Here is a 5,906-nt window from a genome sequence, read left to right as displayed (position 1 = left end):
TTTTGTTCTCCGTTGTGGCTTGGCTGGTGGTGGTGTGATATTCCTCTGAACCCGGCGCTGCGTCTCTGATTGATTTCATGGTTCGTTCGTACAACTGTGATATTCTTCTTAGGGTTTGGTTTGATCCCTCTCTCTCTCTCTCAATTATTATACCTTCTTCTTCTTCTTCTTCTTCTTCTTCTTCTTTGATTTTTGTATGTTTTGGTTGTAACTAAGTTTCTTATTTCGTGTTAATGCAGGAGGTGTTATCACGCGGAAGCTAATTCTCATGAGATCCGATTTCATCGTTCCGCCTCCGCTTCTGATGAATTTTCACTCCTCCTTCCTAGGATTCTGATTGAATTTTCAATTAGGGTTTCTAATTAATTGCATCGTTAATTGCTTTTTTTTTGTCTTACTAATTGAATTTTCACTTAGGGTTTCGCTTTTGTTTTGTTGATTTAAGATTTTGTGAGACGAACATTGATCGTTAGTCAAGTGTTTTCCCCCGGCCAATTCTTAATTCATATATGTAAGCAATTTTGTTGTTGTTGATGTATATATCTAAACCTAAAACCATCTTCTCTCTTTGATGCAGATCGTCGTGGTTCCGTTGAATCTTATCTTCTTCTGCTATCATCATCGATCTGTTTAGGTTGGTCTCTTCTTTTCTTTTTCCCTTGACGATTTTTATCAGAGACTTGCCATTAATTGTTGGTGAGGTGTGAACGATTTGTTCTCCTGTGTTTAATACTGTTCTTACACGCACCATGTTTGTCACTTATATGGAAGCTTCACTTGGCTCCTTTTGTATCCTTCACTTGGCTCCTTGGCTACTACGAGAAAGAGAAATGTTATTACAAAGGGCACATTGTAGGATCAGTCTTCTGTTTCTTTTTTTGCAGGTTTGCATAAATTGGATGTGTTTGAAAAGCTTGAATCTAACTATAAGGTATGAAAAAAAAAACAATTACATTAAAATTATTTTTTCGGAGCTCTTCACAGTAACAGTTTTGAGTTATGTTTTGTTAGGCTGAAGAAAAGGTAATGAAGAAGTTGCAGAAGGAGAAGAATCTGATAACGGAGATTATGACCAGGTTCAACTTATTTTCCAACTCTTATCTGAATGTTTGGCTTTCTTAAATAAGACTTTTTTTTGTATATAGGATCTTAATTAATGGATTTGTTGTTTTTTTTGGGAGATTCTGTGAAACAACTATCTACAAGAAAACAACTCATCACCGGGGAAAAGAAGAAGCTCAATCTTCGACGCAAAGATTCCATTGTTTTTTAATTTTTTATTTAGGTGCTACTGAAGTGGACCTCTACAAGGCACCAGAATTGTCTCAAGCCAAATGCAGTAATCAGATTAATGTTTAAAGGCAATTTCCATTCTTAGTAATCATTTTGATACTCAAATGCGGTCTCACGTTCCTCTTATTATAGTTTTTATTTAATGTGTTGATTCCTTTCACTGCAGGGAAACGAGTGTTATATATTTTAGCTAGCACTACTAATTTGATTCAGCAAAATCAAAGTCATCACAATGCAAAATCTAGATGATGGAAAATCAAGACAGGCGAGCCAATTATAACATACTCTTCACTCCATAGCTTCAGCTTTTGCCTTCACCAAGGTCTGTTTCTACATTGGATTGTTGCTACATTCAAACCTAACAAGGTCTGTTTCTCTGAATCTTCCATCTGTTTTTCTTTTCTTACGGATCCTACAATGTGCCCTTTGTAATAACATTTCTCTTTCTCGTAGTAGCCAAGGAGCCAAGTGAAGGATACAAAAGGAGCCAAGTGAAGCTTCCATATGTCATGGAAGCAATGATTGAACTGATGACACCGGGTATTTTCTCTGTTCCTTTCATTCATTCCGTTAAAACAGACAAACCGCATTTCATATACTCGATTTTGGTTGTCTGGTTTAAAGTCTGTCTGACAGAAGAAAGGGACACTTGTCTTAGTCTATGTGTTGCTCTAATATGTGTTTGGTTCCTACAGACAGGAACAGGCTTGTCAACCCCTTTAACATCTTCCTCAATCCTTCAATTCAACTCATCAAAGGATTTAGCTGATTATTTGGTTCACTTTCGAGCTGATAATATAGTTAAAGATGCTGAGTTTATTAGAGTTCATCTTGTTCCTAATGTCCATCCTTGGACTATTTTGGGTCAGGTAATTTGTCTCTGTATTGTCTATTAGTCAATCTATACTTCAGTTCTTTTCATCTGATTTCTTGTTTAACTTTTTTTTTCTGCAGAGTTTTGGTGGCTTCTGTGCACTTACATACTTGAGCTTTGAGCCAGAAGGACCGAAACAAACTACTGCTAATAGCTTGTACAGGTGTCCTAGTATTTCTAATTATATGACTAATTACTTGTAGCTTGGATGATTAGTTCACATTGGTTAATTAAATTACGGTTTTGGATTTTTATATGTAGATGCTATTTCCATGGATGTTTGATGAGACTCATGCCTTGAAGCCATTCAATGCTGCCGCTGCTGATCTCTTGGCCAAGATAGAAGCTTCACCTCCCTATTACATGATTGCAAAACCATCGAGACTTGTATGTATGAAGCCAGGAACTGTCATTGGAGCCATTTAAAGGTGCCGCTTCTGATCTCTTGACCAAGAAAGAGGATTCGCCTCCATTATACGATAGTTGCATTAGCAACTAACAAGGTCTGTTTCTGAAATCTTCATCTGTTTTTATTTTCTTATGGATCCGACAATATACCCTTTGTAATAACATGTCTCTTTCTCGTAGGTGCATACTGGCCATGGAGGATACACAAGGAGCCAAGTGAAGTGCCCAGATGTTTGTTCTGTTGACTGGTGGACTCGAGGTAGAAGGCTGCAGCGCTAAATTTAAAGGCCAAGGTTCCATTTTTATTCTTTGTTTTCTATCTTACAAGTTTTTCTTTTTCCTCTCACGAAATTTTACATCAATTTCAGAGCTGCAGTCACCGGTGCTCTTCTCCATGAGGCCATATACTGTGAGAAAAAGGTTTTTATGTTGGCCATGGAGGATACACAAGGAGCCAAGTGAAGAGCCCAGATGTTTGTTCTGTTGACTGATGGACTCAGGGTAGGAGGCTGCATAGCCAAACTCAAAGGCCAAGGTTCCATTTTGATTCAATGTTTTCTATCTTACATGTTTTTATTCATCCTCTCTCACGCAATTTTCTGCAATTTCAGGCTTGTGAATAGCGAGAGTTCCTTGTACTCAGAGATGCAGTCACCGGTGCTCTTCTCTATGAGGCCTGTGAGGTATAGGGTTTTTTATTTTTCCTTCTTCAAATTTCTCAATGTACCCTTTGTAATATCATGTCTCTTTCTCATAGGTGCATGCTGGCCATGGAGGATATACAAAGGAGCCAAGTGAAGAGCCAGAGATGTTTGTTCTATTGACTGGTGGACTCGAGGTAGGAGGCTGCTTGCAGATAAGGTTCGATTTTTTCACGGTTTGTCTTCTTTTTTTTTTCTTTTTTTTTTTCGTTTAGGTCTCTGTTGGGTGGTTTTCTAATATTGATTTTTCTCTTTTTTTTTTGTGGTTGTTTTTTCTTCTTTGTGATGTTCTGTGTTGAGTAGTTGAGACGAGAGCTATGGATTTGGGTGAAATACAAGACTGGTTTTGGCCTTGGAAGAAGATACACATAACAAAAGGAGCCAACTGAATTGCCGAGATGTTTGTTCTATTGAATGGTGGATATTAAACTTAAAGCTTTAAAACCTGGCATTAAACAACTGAGTAAGTCTCGGTTAGGCAGTCTGACAAAAAAAGCAAGGGAAGCATATGAGAAGCTTTGTAATCTGTAGTAGGCAGTCCTTTTAAATCCAACGGGAGCAGCAATGGAAAGGGAGTCTGAAGCCTATCATAGGTGGGACACATTTGTCGGGGCTGGAGGAAAAGTTTCTAAAACAACGATCTAAGCTACACTGGTTAAAGTTTGGAGATGGTAACAACAAGGTCTTTTACAGGGCCGCCAAGATTAGAGAGGCTAGAAACGCCATCAAGGAAATTCGGTGGTCTGATGGCTCTGTAGTTGACACTCTGGAGGGAATTAAAGTGGAGGCAGAGCGTTTTTTTCTGTGAATTCCTAACTCACCAACCGGACTGTTACCATGGTCCTTTGCCAGATGAGCTTACTTCTTTGTTGTCTTATCGCTGCTCAAAGATAGATAAGTCTAAACTTGTTTAAGAGGTTACCGCAGATGAGATTCGTGAGGTTCTTTTTGCTATGTCCAAGGATAAAAGTCTGGGTTCTGATGGTTACACAGTGGAGTTCCTCCCAGAGACATGGAAAATAGTGAAGGAAGATATTGTGGTTGCTATTCAGTCTTTTTTTAGGTATGGTTTTATCCCAAAGGGGGTGAATACCACCATCCTAGCTCTGATACCCAAGAATGAAGAAGCCATAGAGATGAAGGATTATCCCCCTATCTCTTGTTGTAATGTGATTTACAAGGTAATATCGAAGATTCTTGCCAAAAGACTGAAGCTTGTTCTCCCGGCTTTTATTTCGCCAAATCAATCGGCTTTCGTCAAGGATAGGCTTATGATGGAGAATGTGTTGCTAGCTTCCGAAGTTGTGAAAGATTATCACAAGGAGACTGTCTCCTCTCGTTGTGCTTTAAAGATTGACATCTCGAAAGCTTTCGGTTCGATACAATGGCCATTTCTTCTCTCTGTTTTGGCAGTTATAGACCTCCCGGAACCGTTCATTCAGTGAATCAAACTTTGCATCACTACTCCGTCTTTCTCAGTTCAAGTTAATGGCGAATTAGCTGGTTTGTTTCCTAGCAAGAGAGGTCTCCGTCAAGGTTGCTCCTTGTCTCCCTATCTGTTCGTTATCTATATGCAAGAGAGGTCTCCGTCAAGGTTGCTCCTTGTCTCCCTATCTGTTCGTTATCTATATGCAAGTTCTATCACAACAACTTGACAGAGCTGCGACGGAAAAGAAAATTGGCTACGCTACCACCCGCGGTGTGAAAAGCTGAACCTCACGCATTTGTGTTTCGCTGACGATCTGTCGGTGTTCACAGACGGGACCAAGAGGTCTGTTGAGGGTGTTCTACAAGTATTTGACCATTTTGCTGCGATCTCAGGGTTAACAATCAGTCTTGAGAAGTCTACGCTGTATATGGCAGGGGTGAGTTCACTCCTTCGAGCCGAAATTCAACAATCTTTCCCGTTTGCATCTGGTAGCTTACATGTCTGCTATCTTGGTCTCCCTCTCTTAACTAAGAAAATGACAACCAGTGACTATGCTCCTCTGCTTGATCGAATTCGTAACCGTATAAGAAGCTAGAACCTCCTCTCAACAGGGGACAGAATGCTAAGTTGGAATGTGGGAGCAACTCAACCTGTACTTTATGTCAATGTTCTTTGGAGACTCGCGACCATTTGTTTTTTCATTGTGGTTACTCTCGGGAAGTATGGACATGGCTGACCTTCAAGCTGCTCTCTACACACTTCACAACTTCATGGCATCGTCTTTTGGAGCTATTGGTAGACACGACGTTGGGGCATGATCGACTGTTTCTGCTGTGATATGCATTCCAGCTTTCAATACACTCTATATGGCGGGAACGCAATGGGAGGCGACATGGTGAAGCTTCTCTTATGTCAGCGCAACTAGTTCAATGGCTGGATCAGGAGTCTACTCTGTTCAACTGCACAGGGATAAGAAGTTCGATTGTTGTCTGCTCAAGTGGCTTGCGACCCGCTGATTACGATGGTTGATAGTCTCTGGCCAATACCCAACATGTTACTTTATTTCTGATCTTGTATACTAAAACGTTCAAACTGAGGATGCACTTGTTGTAAAAACGAAAAATCAACTGTACACAAGTTCTTAAATACAACAAATGAATCGAGTCTAAAGCTAAACCAACTATCTGAAGCTAAACCAACT

The 5,906-nt window shown here is 39.8% G+C and overlaps 2 long non-coding RNA genes across 2 annotated transcripts; both read left to right on the top strand.

Annotated features, from left to right (window-relative positions):
- Positions 25 to 1,359, top strand: LOC104699740. The gene is made up of 5 exons (XR_002032622.1): positions 25 to 118; positions 240 to 634; positions 885 to 931; positions 1,012 to 1,076; positions 1,182 to 1,359. It is a non-coding gene; the product is annotated as an uncharacterized LOC104699740 (long non-coding RNA).
- LOC104699741 lies at positions 1,465 to 2,319 on the top strand. Its single transcript, XR_002032621.1, has 4 exons — positions 1,465 to 1,659; positions 1,750 to 1,833; positions 1,989 to 2,162; positions 2,248 to 2,319. It is a non-coding gene; the product is annotated as an uncharacterized LOC104699741 (long non-coding RNA).

The sequence above is a fragment of the Camelina sativa genome, chromosome 7, assembly GCF_000633955.1.
Source record: "Camelina sativa cultivar DH55 chromosome 7, Cs, whole genome shotgun sequence".
Taxonomy (NCBI): Eukaryota; Viridiplantae; Streptophyta; class Magnoliopsida; order Brassicales; family Brassicaceae; genus Camelina; species Camelina sativa.
The sequence above is the reverse complement of the archived record's forward strand: the minus strand, read 5'-3'. Positions and strand labels throughout refer to the sequence as shown.